Below are 22,239 nucleotides of genomic sequence, written 5' to 3'. Positions count from 1 at the left end.
TAATATATTTATATACTTATAATTATTTTTATACATTTTTATAGTTATAAGTTTTATCATTATATATGTACTTATTTTTAATAATTTCATATATAGAAATACATATTGTGAATATATATTTAATGAATTACAACAATTATATAAATGAGGCTTGCCAGCCTATTCTATATCGATAAGTGTAGCCCAGACTCGTTTGTTTAAGCCCGGGCTCGTTTATTAAATGTATTTTTAAACTCACGAGCAGCTTTTCTCGTGTGCCCAACAATTAGTTATGAAAACAAGAAATTGTCAACACTTAACGCTTAAACAATTAAAAGTTAAAACATAGCTGTTGCATAACTTGCTTATTTGCTTACATATTGTTGCATCCAAGTTTTGCAAGCACTTTAAACTTGCTTAAAAACACAAAGATTCCATTCAACACAAACAACATAGTACACACTACAAAACAACCATACAACAGTTCGATATATAATACGATGATTATTATTAATCAACCGACGAGGATTTAGCCGTGTCAATGACAGCTGGCGGTTCCTCCAAGCAGCTCGTGTTGTCACTAATCACCCCACTGCTCATCAGCTTCTCAACTTCTTCCGCAGTGTATATGTGTATTTTCGTAACAATTCTTGCAAACTCACTGCATAAAACATTTTACAAACATGCTTTAAATTTCAACACATTATGATTCTAGAATATTATAAGAATCAATGTTTTAGAACAAAGTACTGTACTTACTCCCATGGATCGTCCCCAACAACCATCATGTCGTTTTCTTCATCCGTATACAGTAGTCGCCATACGCCATTTGGATTATTAAACGCGCCTTCCATGTTAAATAGCACTTCTAGCTCCATGAACAGCTCACGGTAACTCGACATTTTTGAAAGATCGATGGCCCTTCCAACTTTGTTTCCTTGTTTGTGAACCTATATATGATCCAAAACCAAATTCAACAAGTTTCTGATAATCTTTATAATCATATACATGTGTGTGTTAAAAATAAAAGATAATGATATGATTCTATTCTCATTTCGAATTTCGAAAAGAATATTGATAAATTAGTTTGATTTTTCGTTTATATATATATATATATGTAACCTACACATGAGTAGGTCATGTGTAGGTTAATAAACAAAACATATGACAAAATTAGTTTGATGTTTTTTTATGAACATAATCTACTTACGTGTCCGCCCGCCCGCATGGAGAGACCCATGCGGTACACTATATAATTGTGAGAACTTGTAGAACCAAAAAAATCATTCACTTTTTCAATCTTATAATTTTTTTTTTTAAATGATAGTATTGCAATGTTTATTCGTCTCCCTTGAAATAAAAATAATTAAATGGATTTTGTTTAAGTATATAACCTACCACATGTGTAATATACACGTGTAGTAAATGATTAAAAACTTAAAAAACATATGAAGAAATAACTTTGATTATCTTTTATGTACATAAGCATACACATTTTGTACGTAAGAAGTACAAACTTTAAAAAAAATTATATGAATCATTGATAAAAAAAGTTAAACAATTTAGATTCGTTCTTTTTGTTCTCGCACTAAATTCGGTATGCATGCAGATGCATTACTAGGATGTTACCTTGGTACAACTCCTCTTGTTTAAGCCTTTAGCATCTAATAACTGAGGCGCTTCATTCAAGTGAAAACCAAAGAGTTTACAACTACTCCCAATACTATCCGAAGCACCATCGTCTTTTTCACTGCCTGAATTAGGTTCAATAACCGTTTTCTCAACCGGCCCACTTCCCACATTAGTTGGAATCACAGGAAACCGGTTTAAGTCCGCAGCCATAACCCGAGCCCGGCTAGGGCCCAGGCCCAGATCAGGGCCCGGACTTGGTCTTACCCTCGCGTCGTAAACATCAGGATTTGGAAACCCAAAGTTCCGACCACCTGCTGATCCAAGTTGATAGAACCCGGTCTCGGGTGTTCGGTACATGTTGAGAATATTGCAATGACTGGTACCAAGATCGGTTCGTGGTGGGGCCCACGAGCCGATTTCGGTTTTACCGGTCAATGACCTCATGGAGCAAATTTCTTGACCTTGCAAGACCTGCGGGAATCTAGTATTATTATTATTACCCGGATCCCAGAAAGCCCGAGTAAGGGGTGGTTGAGAGCGGTTGATGATGAGTATTTCTCATAAGTTCGACAAAATTTGTATTCCTCCCCATCATCATCATCCCGTTTGAGGGGAAACCTGTGTGCATCGACGGTTGTACCCCCGAAGCTTAACGAGTTGTTCATCTTATCACGCCCATATAGAGGTGATACATGACCTACATTTTCTTGACCTTGCAAGACCTTAGAGGATCTTAATGACTCCTCAAAGTCTACGTATCCACCACGCGCTGCAAAAAGAGTAACATAATTAAACGACTAACGTTTACATAAATTAAGTTATATAAATTCATACCGGCTGCAGGAGGAGTTGCATGCAGATCGGCACGTAGTTTCTTGAGGCGTGGGGAAGATTGAATATTTAGTAATGGGAAAGAACCGGTAGAAAGATCGATTTCCCATGGAGATATTTGATCTTGATGATCATGTCCAATATCTTCATCCCACCTCACCTATTTTTCAAGCAAGAAAGCATGCAAATATGAACATTAATAATTTATTTTACATCCTGCTTACGGTGCGCGCGTATAATGTATATATGTGTGAACGCTCGGGTGGGCAAAAATGAAATTGCACTAATTTTGATGTTATTTTACTAATCTCGCAAAAATAAGGCTAAAAGTGGCGGAAGGTTAATCAGGCATCATGTGGTGGCGTTGATAACCGAATGTCAAGGGTGCATGCACCAATTAGTTGGTGTCCCGATGATTGAGTGTTATGTGCCTTATGTCCAAGGCTTGATGCAAAACTACTATCGAGCCGGGGGTCTCATCAGAAGCAGCCTCTCTATTCCTATGGGTTAGAGGTAAGGTTGTCTACATCTTATCCAGTTATCCTCCTCAGACCCTACCATAGCTTTGCTATTGATGGAATATACTGAGTACGATGATGATGATGATATGATGATGATTAATTTTTATATATCATTCTAAATTTCATAATATTATATTGGTCCGTTCCATGGTAAATATAATAAAGTTACTTGTTACATTTATTTTAAACGAATAAATTAAAGAGAAAATTATGCGCCAAGATGACTCGCACTTATTCTATTTTATTTACTATAAAATAGATAAATGGGATATTTGGTAGGTCAAATAATTTTATTATTTACTCTAATTATATTAACAAAAATGTATTTATAAAATGTTGTTCTTGATATTTTTATATTTTCATTCCTAAAGGATAAAATACCATAAAATTCATTATTTTATTTAAATTTAACACGTAGAGGGACTTTAATGTGGAAATATTATTCAAAGACTTTAGCGAGAAAAAAAATGTAGATGGTTTTATATGATATTTGATCTCTCTTAAAACAATCCGAATTTATCAAAGATACTATTGCAACTTCATATTGCAAAGCTGGGAGGCAGCAAAGAACGCAGACCCATCAAAAAGGTGGTCGTTGAGCAAGTTCACGCGAGCGCGGTCCTCCTGAAACCTCCTTTCAGCCGGAGGAACAGAGTGAGCCCAGAAGTCTTCACACACGCCCATGGATTGAAATGAGCTATCTTCAGTAATATTCCAGCTCGGGCGGTGTATGTGATCAGCTTCCTGCAAACACAAAGCAACGCAAAAGAAACATTTTAGTTATCTAGACACTAATTTGGAAGTCCGCACAGCGGAGAAAAACAAACTTATACCTGCGGAGAACCGGCAGAAAGGTCAGCGCCAGCTGGTGAGCTCCTGCCTGCCCCACGAGAAGAAGGCTGCGCCACGAAATCTCGTGGCGCTATAGGGCTTGCGCGACCACCATCGGAATCTTCAAATTTGACCTCCTCATCATCCTCTGTAACAGGTCTTTTCTCCCGCGACTTGGAAAAATCAAAAACAGTCTCACGAGGAGGGTTGCGCGCAGGAGGAGGTGAGGGAGGTCTTGACGCCGTTAGATCAGCACGTAAAATAGTCTCCTGCTCCTTAGTAATCCCAATGAGAGGAGATTCAGTGCTTGTTGGAGCAGGAGCAGAACTAACGGCGCCGGGGCCGGCGCCAGCAGTGCCACCAGCAGCTTGTGTGCCAGCTATAATTCCTATGAAAAAACCAACAAGGAGAAATGATTCATGACTTGATCTAAAGGAAAAAAATCAGAAAATCAAAGCGCAATAAATACATTGGCGCACCGCCGTCCGCGAATTGAGCATCGCCATGAAGTCCATTTTCCCCCTTTTCGAGGGTAAAACAGGGGACTTCAAAGCAACCTTCGGCGCAGCCTCGGTACCTTGCTGCGCCTGAGGTTGAGCCACCAAAGTCGCCGGCTCTACAAACATTTGAGTGAGCAAAGCTTCATTAATAACTCTATCGGAATCACGCTCATAAAACCACAAAATATAAACAAAGTATACATGTTGGAGAAGATGAAACAGCAGGCGCAGCGCTGCTTCCCTTGTCCGCCGCGTGAAGAGATGAGGTGGCAGCACCATACCTCGTGTGGACGGGAGGATTGCCCACACCTCGAGGCAAAGAAGACGAGGAAAACTTGGAGGTAAATCCCTTGGTTTTCTCAAGTCCCTTCGCTTGGGTAGGAGGAGGATTCTGGGCAACAGGGGCATCATTTTTCTTATGTTTTTTACTGGCCCCTGCGCCAGTTTTGCATTTAGCTTTGCGCTTGAGTTGTGGCGCCTCAGCTTCTTCCTCCTCCACCTCTTCCGCAAGCTCCAACTCATAATTCTCGAGCGCATCTACAATACGTGCAACAGAAATGTTAACCAATTTGGTATTCTAAAGGCATAAGCATAAGTACAAAGGCTTACCAGGCGCATCGCTGTCAAAGCAAAATTTTAAATCGACAGGGATGAACATATCATCGAAGCGATCGGGAAAAGCAACTTCCCCAGCGCTCAGCGCGACAGAGCCGCCCTCCATATGCTCGTCATAGGCGGCGTGGACGTATTCCTTGCTTACTGCATAAAACAAGACAAATGATATCAGCAAAACGAATTATATTCGCGCAGATATAATGCAATGAGCAAATAACTCACCTAAGCCATCAACATGGATGACAGGCTCAGTCGCGCTATCGGTCCACCTCTTGCTCATACCAACCCCCACCAGCGCCTCCTAGCAAATATTCTTGGCGGGGGATGGTTCAGCAGATAACTTGTTAACCCATGTGCCCGTTGGGTTCTTAAGAACATTCTCATCCGCGGGCGCAGAAGTGATCGCGCGCATGGTCGTGCGGATGGGAATCACACCAGCCTTAATATAAAAAAAATTTTCAGACCAGTCATGAAGGCTTTTGAAGGAAACAGTGCAGCACTTAACCTTCTGATTGCGCGGTGTGAATGAGAACCAAGAATCTTGGATTTTTGGCTTGTAAAAATATTGAAAGCGCCGAGGGGTGGGCTCCTCGCGCTGAGCTTTGCACATGAACTCAAAATGAGTCATGCGCACTAGTCCACAAGGATGGACTTGGGATATATGAATCCCATAAAACTGAAGGAGCGCACCCATAAACCTTGTCATCGGAAGACGAAGGTTACAGTGAGTGAAAAAGTGAGAGTATAAAGAGATATAGCCGGTGGGCGGATCTGCCGCCGTTTGCCCGGTCGCCGGGAGCAGACAGCTGTACTCAGGGAGAAAACCCTGAGAGGCGACGAGATTGTCGAAGTCAGACTGTTTCAATTTGCAGGGAATCTCATCCCATCTCTTCACTGTTTTGTTCTTCCCCACCTCCTCCGACGAGGCCTCGGCAGCCCGTTTACCCTTGCCGGTCTTCTTCAAAGTGGACATAACCAACGACTTTACACGGCGTTTGCTGGGGGAAATTGTGGTGTCTGGGTTATCAGACATACAATTGTGAAACAAACCATATGGTTACTTTAAGCACGGAAATCTGGAAGCAAAGGATAAAGGCTCTTAATCGGAATGAAAATTGAAGAAGAAAGAGCTCTGAAAATAACAATGAAGATGAAGAAAAAACCACTCAAAAGGCTTGCTTTTATAGGCCCAGGAGAGAGAAAGAAACAGATAATGATCAGAGTTACGCTCACGCGCCCCCACTCGCAGGTGCAGGCCAACATGAGCGCGACACGTGTTCCTGACACTGTATGAGGAGACATGAAAGGCCACTGTAGCACCTCGAGCACACGAAAAGTCTGACATATAACGTCTCCATCTCTGACGCATGTCAGCACCAACCAACCACGTACATGGACGATTCATTTCAACCAAAAGGATAGAATTTCGCGCAACGCACTTGTGAGAAATGAAAAAGAAGATAAACCCTATTAAAAAAGCAAACCATTAAGTCTAATATCTATCTTACCTCGCTCGCAGCGAGACAAGACACACATTAGACTGGGGGGGCTTGAAGAGGTATGCACCCGCCTTAACATCGAGCGGGGCGGTTCAACCCACAAGATATAGACAAGAGGCTTGAAATCAGGATGTCATGAAGACACAAAGCCAAAACCTATGCGCGTGGCGCATATCACATATGCTCACGCATATCACATATGTTCACGCATCACATATGCTCACGCATATCACATATGTTCACGCATCACATATGCTCACGCGTATCACATATGCTCAGCGTATCACATATGCTCACGCATCATATATGCTCACGCATATCACATCTGCGCGTGGCGCATCCGCGCGTGGCGCATATCACATATGCTCACGCATATTACATATGCTTGCGCATATCACATCTGCGCATGAAACATCTGCGCGTGAAAATAAAGAGAAGACCTCGCGCATCCCCAGGATAGGCGCATATCACACATGCACATAATCAACCACGTCCTTATCCAAATCAGGATAAGGACAACCATGATTGTGCTCATCAGACAACCTTCCAGAAGGTATCCTTTAAGGAATAAAGAATATGCTGATGTTGACAGCTGCCAATGAAGGGTGGACAACTCAGCAAAGCCCATGTACTACCACGTGATTGCACATGGGTCAGGTGAAATACATTGGTCAGAGAATAATCAATGAAAAAGCACCAGGTGTCCTAAGGACACGTGGCGCGAAGCAATAGGAGGAGGCCAAAAAGGCCCTAATTGGGTCTGAGCCCAATCATTGGAAACCCTAATACTATAAATACCACACCACCTCCACAGTGGGAGGTAAGCAAGAAAATACATTCTAAGTCCTTACTCACTTTCAGATTATTATTATCTTCTCCTACAATATCTTATTCTCACACCGGAGGGTTACCCCAAAGAGGACCCCTCTGTCCCTTTCTGAGGGGTAAGTTCACGGTGCTGCTCGTTTTGTATGTGGAAGAATTCATATTCCGGAAAACCATCAGTGATATAGCACACTCATACCCGAGGAAAGTTGATCGTATACTAGTAAGTCGATCCACGTTTTTTCAACACATACAAAACACTACCTCTCATATGTCGAACTCCCTATAGTTATGGAGCCCTACACTAAACACGTTTGAGTGTCTTTGTACACGTAATCGTGTGTTTTAACAAGAAATTTACTTAATTTTTAATTTAAATGAAGTTCAAAAGTTATGGCATGTACCATTAAGCATCTCCATTTTGAGTTAGCCCATTTGTAAGGATCCATATCACCTACACCGGTCACAACTCCACTAAACCTACATAAAAACATAATAAAACTTATGCCTAAATATTTTCAACCAAGAGAAAACAAATAAACAAATTTGTATATCATACCTTCTTTCAGGAGACTCATCCATACAAAATTTCATTTTGAATCTTGCACCCACAGGTATCATGTTACTCACCGCTTTCTTGTACTTTTCATACGGCACAACAAAATCCGCTCGACTAGACCTACGTTACATTTTCTGTTTATTAAAATGATTTTTTAAAACAAAAGTTAGTTTTTTTGCCAGAAAATTTACCTTGGACTGTAGAAAACATCAAAGGTACCATTGGTAGAAACTGCTTTCGCGACAGACGCAAGAGTGTCGGCATACGACTTCAAGTTGCCCATGGTTGTATCCGGAAGAACGTTTCTTGGTCGAGTGGCTCGTCGGGTTCCCAATCTTAATTCTCCTCCTTCGCCCCTAATTAATTTTTAAATAATATGACCAAAAGAAATTATGTTATTTTTGTTCTAAGTGAAAAATAAACGTGTAACTCGCAGCAGAAAGATACCTCAAAAAGAGAACCGCATCCCCGGAAACAAGATTCTTTTGACTAACAAAGATGCTCCAACCTGTTGTAAGCAGATGTCGCCTCGGCTGACCTGTAAACACGTGATTCGGTCCCCAAATCAAATAACTAACTTTTAACTTCAATCATAGTTAAAAATAAAAATAAAAACCGTAACTCAACCTACTTAATATTTAACAACAAAATTTACCTCTATAAATATGCCTAAATTTCCATTCTACCCCATGAAGATCCTTTGCAACTAGTTCTTGACTCGGCCTCTGCTGCTTATAATCCTAAATTTAACCAAATATATACAATGCAGTTAATACAAAAAAGTAGAAATTTTGTCACATCTGCACATGGAAAAGAATCAAAAAAACACAAACCAAAGGTGGGAAACAGTCTTCTGCAGCTCTTCGAGGGACCGAGAATCCACCATGAGTGGATGTATCAGAAGCAGTGAGTGTCTTGCAGAACATTTGAGGTGTTGATCTTGTGGGAGTAACCCCACCACCATCTTCTTCCTTTTCTTGTAATTTTTCCTAACATTTCATAAATCCCAAAATGAAGAGATTAAAAATGGAAAAAAAAAAGATTTTTATTTATAATATCTTGATAATTAAAGGTCAAAACTCAAAACACAGCCAACTTGCAGAAACATTAAAGGAGACAAGATTATTATTATTATTAAAAGGGGAATCTTGAATTCAACTCAAAATTAGAAAAAGTTCCCAAATTAAACTAATAAAGGTCCAAAAGACTTGATTTTTACAACATCCCACAAGATTTCTTGATGACAAAAAGTAAAAACAGATACTAATTAACAGAATTATGAAAAGAAACAAGATTATTAAAAGAGTGAATCTTGAAGTAAACTTAAAATTAGAAAAAGTTCCCAAATTTACCTCTGGCAGAGGAAAAAGAGCGAATAAATAAAAATAAAAAAAGACTTGATTTTTGCAATATCCCACAAGATTTATTGATAACAGAAGGTAAAAACATAGACTAATTAGCAAAAACATCAAAGAAAACAAGATTATTAAAAGTGGGAATCTTGAACTAAACTCAAAATTAGAAAAAAGTTGCCTAATTTACCTCTGGTAGTGGCAAAAGAGTGAGCTTTGTGTAGACCTCATCATTCTCCTTGTTTGCCTGTTTTCAAGACTTGGGTAAAACATGAAAAGATTCAACTAAAAGTGAAAAAAAAAAAGGTAAACTTTTAACAGTTTAACAACAGCTTACAAACAATTGAACATCAACAATTTTGCAAAAGATTTGAGGAGGTAGTCCAAAAGAAGGTACATCAATGGGAGAATTAACTTGTTCCAAATGACCTTGAGGAAAATACACAACTCCATTTCCTTTGTTTGGTAGAGTGGTTAAAGGTCCAGCACAAGCATGCCAAAGTTGTATGTAAATTGATGAAGAGTTTGCAGACTTTAAGGATGAATTTGATGAGTTTGATGATGTTGATAGTGATGATAATGAATCTCCATTTGCACAAGATTCTGCTGCTGCATTCTGACCACTCACTGCATCATTCAGATCAATCTCCATCACAATATCCAACTACCCAACTGATTCTTGAAACCCAAAATTTTTTATATAAAAAAAAGTTTTGATTTTTTTTCAAGATAAGAACAACCCAAGTGGTTCTTGAATCTTGATCTTTAAAGGGTACAAGAAAATCAAGGGAATGAAGTCAAATCATGTGGAAAAATGAAAAATCAAGAACCACCATGAAAAGACATGATTTTTGATGATGCCCAACAAGAAAGATTGGGAAAAAGATTATTATTATTATTATTATTATTATTATTAATATAATATGTATGAAATAATATGTATGAAAGTAGAAAATTTGGGAGGAAATTGAGAGAATGATTGCTAACCCATTATTATTAATAGTATTATTATTATGATGATGTTGTTTTGGGAGTTAAAAGTGGGAGGTGAAGCAGAGGAAGTAAGGTAGACATGGACAAAGACAAATGCATAGGTAGCACAGAAAAAGCCAATGTGGGCTTATGTCCTTTTAAAATCTATGAAATTTGCAATTATTTATTACCATGTCTCATTAACAGTTTTGTAAATGTTTGTTCAATTTGATTTAAGATTATTCATTCAAAAATAGAATTCTGACATGTACTTGTATATGACTTTAAAATCATCAAAATGTGCAAGGTGATAACTTACTTTAACAAAAATAGACAATGACCTATGAGGCTGTGCATTATACACATCATTATTATTAGTTTCTATGGAACACCACTTACCCTATCATTTATCTTTACTGTTTGACCTATGTTATACTCATTATTTACCATTCACTCGTTGTTAATATTATTTATTATGAAGACATGCATTAGTTTAAGAAAGAATTTAAAAACGAAATATATAACTTTTGAATTATGAGTGGTGTAACCACCAAGTTCTTCAAGTAAATTAGCGGGATCAAGTGGGCCAGTGTGGTGTTCAGCGCACACCACCCACGCCATGTATGCTATCGCGAGATCATCTTATGACCATAATGCAAGGCTTAAAGTGTTAGCTAAATCTTTGTCGACAACTAAAAGTACAATGGAGTCTACGAAAACAGTTAATCAAAATACCACACTACAAAAGCTAGGGTTATGTCATAGTTGACGTCTAAAAGTGGAGGCTTATCCTTAGCCGACCAATAAATGGATTGTTAAGCCTTAGCCAGCCTTTTACACACGTATTGATTTGATTGGCTGTTTTCGTTGAACGATGGTACTTTTCATGGTTTAGCGTGCCACTAATAATTAGCCTACTTATAGCTGGCGAGCTTATTTGGTGTTGTCTGATTGGTTGGTTTTGAATGTCTGTTTTGACAAAGGTTGATTTTTCATGTCAATTGTGGTAAATTTTTTGGTCAACTTATTTATTTTTATAATTTTCTCTTTAGCTTAAACTTGGTATCTTAAACTTATTTATCTAAACGAGTAATCTGTTAATAATAAAGTTGTTTTTTAACTGCTTTCATCCTTATTCTAATCAATTTAAGATACCAACCTCTTTAATTAACCATAGTTAGAATATAAACTCGTTTATTAGATAAGCTATACAAGCAGGCTCAAACATCACATGTTTATAAAAACATGTTAGACTAAACGAAAAATTTGATTATTTGATGTCGAATTTGCGTACCGTGTAGAATTAGCACCCCTAATTATACCATTTAGTACACTTAATTATGATTATGATTATGCTAACTCCTATGAAGGATTAAAAGATTATAATGTTTAACAGTAGATTCATTAAAATTATTAGCTACTAACGTATCCTAAATTCGTTGTTTTAATAGTTACAAAATAAAAAATAAATTGTATCCTAAAATTGTTTTGCAATTATCTCTTGGAATGAAATTGATTTGAGACAAGACACATGTATGAATCCACGTATACACGCACTATATCTCAAATCAACCAACATTGTCTATTTCTTGTCTACAAATTAAATGTGCACTCCAAAAACAACTTTCGTTTTCTTCTTTTATTTTCATACTCATATTTCATTTCAATAAAAAATAGTGCTTACATTGATACAAAAGACAAACAGATAACAAGTTGGTTATAAAAAGTAAACAGACAATAAGTTGTGTTACAAAAGACAAATAGGCAACAAATAACAGTTTTACCAACACTAGCGTGATGAAGATGGTTTGTATGTTGTAAGTTGTAACCAAACAAACCCCTTGTAATTAAAACGGCCATTAACTTCGTAGTGACATAATCAAAACCCTCATTATTATTTTCATTTTTGTATCTTTATGATGAAAATTGATACAGTTTAAGAGGTTGTGATCACGAATGTTTGTATAGTAATTCATGCAAAGTTAGGTGTGATGTGGTGAATCGCGGTGGCACATGTAGTGAAGTTGAGCAATGGAGGTTACGATGGCAAGTGAATGGTTGTGAGGTGGTATAAACGATGGCATTCGACTAGTGGTGGTCTGAATAAGGAAATGATAATAGAAAGTAATTTAAATAGTACACAACATGATTGACAAGGTTTTTTTACAGGGGCACATCTATTAAAAATAATTTATACAATATACATAACTGAAATCCGAGCAAAACCCTAGTCTTTTTATAGCACCACCCATAAATTAATTTGCATGCAAAACTAAAACAAATATTACATCAGTACAATGATACAATCTTATCCTTCTCCACATGACCACATCCCTCTTTGTTCACTTGGTCTGGATTTGATTCCCACTTCAAGCAAATGTTCATGTTCCTTTTTTTTCTTCTTTTCTTTCTTTTTTCTGTCCTGTTAATCTAAAACTAAACCCTAAATTCTTAATTGAACTCAAGGAGACTTAAGAATTATGATTGTCTGTTTTTTTAAATTACAACTAAATTTTGATAGACTTTTATACCCTTAAATGATGTATTATTCAAGATGGATAGCTATAGATGTCCCAATGTTTATTTTTACTCCGTAATATGAAACTTGATACTTGATTAAAAGCGAAACTCGAAATTAATTGTGAAACTTTAGTGATTTTAGTTGTTTTTTGGTTAAATTTTAGCGACAAAAATCCAAACTGACTGAAAAATTCTAGACTCGATTTAATAGAAATCCAGGCCTTACCGTTAAGTAGAAAAAACTTATTATCCTATAGAATATTCCTTGAAAAATTAAGGACCTACATCTAGTTGGGAATCAAATAACTATCTTTAAATATATATGTTGTTTTTATAAACTTTGGTTTATAAATGGACATTGATGCAAGTAGGTTTAACTAAAGATTTTAGTTGCAAGAGTTATCCAAAAGGGGGTTGCGGCGCAGTTTGTTGCCTACTTACCTGCCACTTCATTGTAAATCGTTTGGATGTTTCTATGAAATATTAAAGGAGCGTTATAAAAAAAATGTTAAGTGGGGGCTTGAAGAGTTTGGCAGTGAGTAGTGATGGGGTTAGTATTTAGTAATTATTATTACTTATTAGTAGTTATATATATAATATGACTCAGTGACTCAGTGACTCCACTCCACCAGACCATACTTTTTACATATTTCTCTTTAGTCTCATCACTCTGTATCACCTCACACGACTCTTTTAATTTTACTTCTTTTATATTTGATAAATATGAAAATAGACTGAGGGACTCAACCTGATCTTCTTTGAAAACCACATAGACTCAACCAGTTTCGTGAGTAATGCGCATTTGGTTCCCGCCACCAAATTATAGAGACGCCGTACGTAGTTTACTCATAAAGTAAATTACCGGAGGTCGTCCAACAAGTGAACTAAAAAACTCGTTAGTCCAACCATTAACAATGTTGTTTAACCCCGTTGATCAAGTTCAATTTTAATACCGTTGCATTAAACCACTTTTATACATAGATATCTCATCACATTTTGTTGAAGTATAGAAATTTGTCTTGAATACAGACAATAACGACCTTGAGAATTCATGTGCCCCGCTAAGCGGGAAAAGATATACACCTTTAGCCATAACAAACTTTTCATTTTCTACTGAGTATTAGTAACTTTTCTTTCTTTAAATTATTAGTAAAACTACAATATAACCCTTATAGTATAGTTTGAACTTTAATAAAGTCAATATAAGTTCTCATTTTGTAACTTTTTATCCTCTTGACCTAGTTATTCTTTTTTAGAATATGTTTTACATCTCATTCTAAATTTACGAGTTGACACGCCACATCATACGTGAATGATTCAACGTTTTTACGTATACTTTTTATTCGGTTTACCGATCACGTCGCATCTTTTTTTATGTTTTATGTTCCGGTATATTTTTGCCAGTTAACGCTAGCGGCGTGCGTGGTGCGGTTCGGTGCGGCTTTGGGCTACAACTGAAACAAAAACCAAAACTTCGATTTTTGAAATTTTAAAACCGTTTGGTTTTGGTTTTTCGGTTTCGGTTTTTTGTTTTCGGTTCGGTTTTTTAGTTTTTTCCATTTGAGTCTTGAAAATTTTAGACCGAAAAGAAAGTTTGCCGAAAATAATGATAATTAATAGACTATTATACATTTGACCAAAAGTATTTGAGTTACATATATAAATTCTTATAAATTACTTAAAATAAAAACTACAAAAATAAAATCTAGAATTTCGGTTCGTTTTTTCGGTTTTTGTTACATTCAAAACTAAAACCGAACCGTTAGTTAGGTTTTTACAAAAACATAAAATCAAACCGTCGGTTTTTGTTTCGGTCCGGTTTTTTTTGTTTGGAATTTTCATTCAGTTTTTCAGTTTTGGATCGTTTTTTTCGGTTTTCTGCAAACCCCTAATTAACACATTATATATTTGGTTTAACAGTCCCAACACAACGCGCTTACTAACTGTAAAGTGGTGGAGCACGCGCGTGACAATGAAAGTGGTAAAAAGTAAAACAATGAAAGCCTGCGGCTTTGGCGCTGGCCATGGACCCCACCACACACATTCTTTGGATTGCATAAAGACAAGAAAGCCTAGTTTTGCCCGACACAAATGACCCTCCATTTTCTAAACTATTTACCTAAATGCCATCAAACCTCACATTTTACGTTTCACCGACTTTTTTCTACTCCTTTTTTGCTGTACCGACAGTACCGTATAACCTTATCCTCTGTTCTTTCCAATGACAAAATTGCCCTTCCTCCGTCCATCACTTACCTCCATTGTTGTGGGGGGTGTTTTCGTAATTTCGTATTGGACATACCTTTAGACAATATTCTCGTTGATTTGTTGCAATGGAAGGTGTCGCAATATGGTAACACAACTTTTCATGTATGTAATAAGATTTTCCTTTTTATAATGTTATTTACAACTAGGAATGAATTCGATTCGAGAAACTCTTAACCTGAATCTGACTTGTATTATTCGAGTCTAGTACTGATTATCTTTTTAGGGGTTTCAAGTAAACCCGAAAAATCGTTAACCTATAGCATCAGATGCTTAAAAGTCGACCTTAAATGAAGATGCTCGATAGTCATTTACAGTATTTCATGTTGTATCTATATTAGAATACTAAATTTATTTGGATTCCTTTTTAATATAACGATGGAAATGGAGGAAGAAATGAAAAATAAGCGTGATGTTCGTTTTTGTTTTGACCGTTTTATTGTCATTGGACTATTTAATTTAATTCCACTTGTTTAAGGATTGGGTGTAAGAGTTATGTTGGTTTATTTGTTTGTAAATATGACAATTTTGCTTTAGTTTAGCATTTTATTTATTACTTACTTTTTTTTTTAATATTTTAAATTTTTTAGGCCAAATGCTCAAAGCCTGATTAACTAAACCCGATAAATTTCGAACCCAAGAATCCAGAAGAGATTAGGGTTGGGTTTTGGTTTTAAAAGTAATATTCTCAAACTCGAGGAACCCAACCAAAGAAACCCGAGACCTTAAACTACAACCCAAATGACACCCATATTTACAACTATTTACTGATTAGGGTGGTGAGAGTGCATCCCACACCCACTCCATCTAATCATTTTTAACTTCCACTTCTTCATGTCAGCTCCATAAACCATCTCAATCCATCTTTCTAACACTTGTAATACATCCTATTCCATCTTTCAATCAATTTTATTTATTTAATTAAATTAACTAATTTAGTTTACAATTAAAAAACATAATATATATTTAAAATAAAACAGATTAATTGTTTTAAAATAAACAAAAACAAAACTAAGATAAATAAAACCTTAAAATTTGATTTAGTTTTTTAAAAATTTAATCACTCTCTAAAAGAATTATATTTTAAATATGATAAACAAACATCAATTAAGTAACGATGACATAAAAAAATGAAAGATAAATAATCATATCTTTTGTATATTGGTTGATAATAATTACACATTTAAAAAAAACCCACCAATGATCAAACTTTTCAACTATTTTTGTCTTAACAGGACTCTGTTAAAAAACACTTAATGTCATCAAGTTTTTTTTCCGAGTTTCAAACCAATATTATAGGACTTTTGATCGAAAGAAGGATACGAGTTAACTCATGTATAACTTATCTCGAAACGATGATAAATGCAAGGATTTCATAGAATGCTAAATTAGATGAAATTTGTGATGGTGGAATGATTATAGAATGCACATCTCTAAAGCTTACGAAACTTGTTAACACGATTTTTCTAGTTTTCCTCTCTTTATAATATGTGATTTTTTTCCTTCAGCTTGATCTTTAATTTACATTCACACGAGATGGAAACCATAATTTCATTATTCATGTAAGGATTTTAGAGACAAAACCAAAAGTCTCTATTCTATTCATCATTCATGACATGAACTGTATGGATTTGAGAGACAAACTATGGATTTGAGAGACAAGCCCAAAGTCTCAATTTTATGGCATGAGCAAATTATTTTCGGAAGCACCCAAGTTTGACATTTTTCATTCCAATCCGTCAACTTCGGTTATCAATATTTCATTCATCTTAACTCCAGTTGAATACAATTTGTTTAGTTGTGAAACTCACAAAATATTAATTATATTAATCGTCCATTGAAGGTGCTCTTAATGTGAGTATGACTTATGGGTGGTCTAATACTGAATCAGTAATTAATATTTTAGTTGGTATTCCAAATATTATTGTTACGAAATATTGAATTAAGAAGTGTCATTTTCATACGATCAAGTGACCAATGTGAAGTCGTCCTTTAAAACAAAAGCAAGTGAAGTTGATCTTTCCCTGTCTTTTTGAAAGCACCTTTAAAGTAAATGGTCCATCTTACTTTTATTAATAATACTCTGTACTTATAATTATATGTCTTACAAGTTATGTTTTAAACTATAAATAAATTCATATCAACAAGAGATGACGTGGATAACATAAAAATGATAATCTTATGAAGATGGTTGGATATTTCGTTTCCAGTAGCCAAATCTTCTTATTCGATAATCTTGTGGTTGAATTCGCTTACTATTAGTATTATTATCATGAAGAGAGAAGTTATTGAGGCGATTATTTGTATAGCTTGGTGAGTATTTGGAGGTTTTGAAGTAGAGAGGTTTTTGGTCATCACGAAGCCGAAAAAAGAGAACGTATTTGATTCAATTATTTCAATGCCGTATATGTTGTGCTATAATTGTATGTTGATTTTTTTGCTGGTTGAATAGAGTGGATAAAATCATCTCCTTAGCATGTAAATGTTTTTGTTTTGCCTCAGGGTAGATTTTAACTAGCCGGGTTTGTGTCTCAATAAAGTTGCCTTAAAAAACATAAAAACACGATCAATAAATGCAAAATATATATTAAGGTCACATAAAAAAATATTTTATTGTAAAAATAATTTTATTTAAGTTAAGAGAGATGCTTGGATTTAAAATTATGTTTAAAATAAAATCAAGAGTTACATGTTTATTTCAGGAGGGCAATGGGAATTTCAGGAGGGCAAAAGGGCACATCTCACGTTCAAGTCATCAGTTTGACCAAATGTAGGACCATCAATTGGACATGGGCAAATTGATCTGTCTCGTGAGACAATAATAATATTATCTTTACATGTCTATGTTTTCAACTGTATAATAATAGTGTGTGTGGATTTATTTAATATTTAAAAGTACAACGAGTTAGAAAGTCCAACTAAATGAAAACCATAGTCCATATATGTGAAGGTTTAACCTTAGTAAAAATATGTGATCTAAGTATAAAAGGTTCATGTATAGATTATGTGTTCTTAATTTTGTAACAAATTAATTTTGTATTTTTTTTAGGTTGAGGTGAAGTGACTATTCATGACAATTGCTTCTAAATTTATCAAGTTTGGATTAATTGTAATAAGATCTGGTTCTTGAAGGTTTGAGTAATGGTTATAAAAGCCCCAGAGCTTATTCTACTTGTCTTCCAACCATCAATATAACTTTCGTTAACTATTTACAACGCCTGATGACGACAATCACTTCGGTATAGTGAAATCCCCAGTCTTGACATATAGAAAATTCCAAATACGCACAATTAGATAGGGCCAAAAGGTTGATATCACTCACTTTTATGGTATACCTATATTTTGAAAAAAGAGTATGATTCCTTTAGTCATTTGATACGTGGTATAGTAGACGCGCATTCACCTTCGTCTATGTACTATATTTTTCCACCAATTCAAGGCTAAAAATTATGTGTATGTTTTACCCTTAGCATCACTCACATATAACTTTCATGTGCCATCATGTAACGTACTTTCAGTTGATAAAGTTCAATTTACATACGGCCTGAACTCGCATAGTATCCATTTTTTTTCCCACACATCTGATGCAAAAATGACAACATGATACTTGAGTTTGCTATTCATTAATTCATAACTCATTTCAACACAGGGAAATCACTAAAGTAGCCGTTTTTCATTTAACGTGTTATAAATCTATAAACGGTAACCCTACAACTCGATAGGTCGAAGGCCCACATTTTTGACATTTCAGTGTTCACCTTATATGTTTCCTCCAAGTCTGGACACTAGTGTTTGTCATATACATTGTTGCTAAAACAATATGAATGACATTTTGAACAATGTGGTCCCAAGATGGCACAAGTATACCACTCGGTGTGTTTTGTCATGTATTATTTAGTTTTGTTTCTCATCTTTCTTACTATGTATCTTTTCCTATGAGTTATTATAATAGGATGGTAAAAAAGATTCTAGCATATATTTACCGTTATTTCTTATTACTTCCTATAATCCTATACCAATATTTTTGTTGGTGAAATAAGGAAGTTAAATTATTTTGTTGCACGACAGAGATATGTCACATGACCACAACCACAACCACAACCTTAGCATATGTTACATCAATGTTTTTTTTCCAATGTTTGGTCAAACTTTTTCTAAAGTTCTACTATATGTATTCGTTTCATCTTAAGTATCATATGGAATACAATTGTATATGTATTTAAAAGAAAAGAAAAAAGACACACCAAATCTGGCAAGGTTGTATTTTTTAAACTTTATTTGCATAATATTTGTGATGATTTTTTTTTGCGTTACAAAAATCATATAAAATAGTCACACGTTACTTTATAAATAGCTTGCATATTGTAAACTACAGATGCTCACAAGTCAAGTTCAAGTAGACTCATGTTCATCTCAAACTTGAAAATTAACAGGTGAGCTCGTTTACCACGTTTTAGTTAGATTCATGTGTTGTTGACTATTATAGGGGAGAAATGGTTAGCATTTTACGAAGCACGATAAATCATGTTTTAAACTTGAAACCTCTGACTACTATCGAAAATGGGTATTTGTCAACGACTATAATGAGGTTGGTGTTATTTCAATGTACATGCATGAAGTTGAATACTCTACTTAGACAGATATAGTCAACGAGAAAGCTCACCACTCGAAAATAGTACAGGTTGATATCAGCAATAATTCTCATATAACATTCATAATAAGTAACTTTTTTTAGTGAGACCAAATAATAAAAAGCAAACAAATGGAACCATCAAGCAAGAAGCTAGGAACCCAGGTACAATACGTAAACCAAAAGGATAAAACCAAACAGAAACACAACGATTACAAGGGTGATCAAAACCTGCACCAAGTTTCCGAATCTGTCTTCAACTTTTTATAACAAGCATGAGTTATTACACTAGCCCTAGTTTAAAAAAATGTTAAGTTTGTGTAAAATTATATCATTTACAAACTGTCAACTAATGGACTATATGTGACGCAACGTAATTTACTTAATTAAATGAACCAAAGAGTTAAAAATATACAAATAATTTTTATGGTTTGGCCATGCAACAACACATTTATTTATGATATAAGTTAACATTTTAAAACATGTCGATCTCTAATGTAGCCAAGATTTTAGTTTTTTTTACTTCCTCTCTCCTAATAAATAGCCATCTCCTACTAAATAAGGATGATTTAACATAATTAAATATCTAAATTTGTTATAATATTTTATTACAACTTACTAAATCATAAAGAAGATTTCAGTCATACGTAATCTTATATAATATTAATTTTGACGCAATCGCATATATGCCTATCTAAACTTAAAACAATCCATATTTCCCTAAAATACAAGTTTTAATATGAGATTTATGTTATAGTTATAAAGGTCGTATTCATAAGAATATATATATGGTTAATGTTAGCACGGATTATGAATGAATAGAAGTTACACATAATGTTTATATCATAATTCATTAAATGTGTCAAGTGTTAACTAGTAAAATAGTATCATAAGGTCATAGTTAAGGTGCATCCAAAAACCGAATCTGAAACCGGACAAAAAAAAACAAGAACCAGTTTTTTTAATACTCGGGTCCTTATTGCCCGAACCCGTACCTGACCCTATCTGTAGGGTACTGATAGATATGCATTTTAGTGCCAAACCCGTACCCAAAACCTGGCCCGATTTGCACCCGGCAATACCCAAAACTGGGTTTTTCAAATACCCGAAAAAAAGCCCCAAAAGTTCAGCCCATAAAAAACTCAATCTATACCCGACAAAAAATCTCGAAATATTTACACTGTCTATTGGGCCGACATGATTTTTACAGTTTTTATTGGGCCAATAAAAAAACTCAATCTATACCCGACAAAAAATCTCGAAAATATTAACACTGTCTATTGGGCCGACATGATTTTTAACAGTTTTTAATGTGGGTCCTTTTAATTTTGCGACAAGTGTATCTTGGGCCGAAGCCTTGATGTGTAAAATGGGATGTGGCCCTCTCTTTTATGGGACATGTCGTTATTGTCGCCTGTCGGTGTCTCATGAGTCATGATTCTTGAACATGTTTTTTCTTCACTCTTTTACTAAACAATTGGGTTTAATTCCTAAACTTTAACTTGTAACGTACAACATAGCTACACAACAATCAAATAACATAAGAATCGGAAACCCTATTCGTTACTTATTTCTAACTCGTGTTATATAACCCACTCATCCTCGATTCATCGTTTTAATTAATGCTCTATCTATAATCATCCATAGATCCGAGTCACGTTTTCCTACTTGGTTATTGTAGTCATCACAAGTGAGATACCTTTTCAGCTCGGTTTGAAGATTTTAGCGGGCTGAAGATATTAAATATACCCAGTAAAAATCTCACTCATGGCAAAATAACTAGTCGGGCCTGGGAAGATTTAGAGAATCTAACTCGGTTTTAGACATGAGAAGTATATAAAAATATAAGGTGTTTGAAAAAAAAACAATAAAACAATATGCTTGCCGACGGACTGCATCTAACGGAGCTAGCCCATCAAAATTAACCAGGCCCATTGTCCATTAAAAACCCAAAATAAGCACCCTAATTTTGCAACAAATCAACCCTTAAACCAAGATCTGGTTTTACATATTATTGATGTAGACACAAATGATGATGGAGTACATTGTACATAGGTAATTCATAATTTGTTTTTACATTGGACTAAAATACCCCTGCACTATCATCACTCTTGTAAAGCAGCTTGTAACACTTAACTCTTTGAACCATGCCTTACACATAATATACAAAGTTAGTAGTTATTCTACATGTCTTTTCATTTTTAAGATGAATTTTTTATGCACTCCAGTTTTAAAATTAAAACTTGTATAACCAACCTGTTTTAACCCGTTATAACCAACCACTTTGACTCGTTATAGCCAAGCGTCTTAATGAACACATTTTTTGCCCCGACTCGTGAAAAATGAATACACGTCCCATTTTTGTTTACTTATTCATGAATGTTCAAATACGTTATAGTTTATTTTCTTTTCGTTCATTCATTATGTTCATATACATATTCATTTGTAATAAATTAATAATGCATCAACTCATTAGTCATATTTATCAAAAACAAACCTCACATCAAAACAATACCAATGTAAAAATATCAGTACTGCAGTAACAAACATTCATCACAAAAGTTTTTAACACCAAATAACAAGTACCATTAACTCATAACAAACTAAAAAAAATCCTCTAGTCAATATGATCATCATATCCAACCAAACCCAAGCCCTGGAGGTGGAATGACACTACCCAAACCCATCGTACTCCCAACGTCGTTCCC

General features: G+C 35.2%; 1 pseudogene across 1 annotated transcript; it reads right to left on the bottom strand.

Moving 5' to 3' along the window:
* Positions 1 to 310: 310 nt before the first annotated feature.
* On the bottom strand, positions 311 to 9,938 carry LOC143584860 (auxin response factor 4-like; annotated as a pseudogene). The gene is made up of 12 exons (XR_013144439.1): positions 9,482 to 9,938; positions 9,335 to 9,391; positions 8,626 to 8,781; positions 8,448 to 8,532; positions 8,240 to 8,330; positions 7,984 to 8,148; positions 7,793 to 7,912; positions 7,638 to 7,713; positions 2,446 to 2,602; positions 1,609 to 2,380; positions 739 to 929; positions 311 to 640 (listed from the first exon to the last, which is right to left on the bottom strand). The product of XR_013144439.1 is annotated as an auxin response factor 4-like (transcript).
* Positions 9,939 to 22,239: the final 12,301 nt, after the last annotated feature.

The sequence above is a fragment of the Bidens hawaiensis genome, unplaced genomic scaffold, assembly GCF_021521415.1.
Source record: "Bidens hawaiensis isolate Kalapana, Puna unplaced genomic scaffold, B.hawaiensis_p1.1 tig00033481_1, whole genome shotgun sequence".
Classification (NCBI taxonomy): Eukaryota; Viridiplantae; Streptophyta; class Magnoliopsida; order Asterales; family Asteraceae; genus Bidens; species Bidens hawaiensis.
The sequence above is the reverse complement of the archived record's forward strand: the minus strand, read 5'-3'. Positions and strand labels throughout refer to the sequence as shown.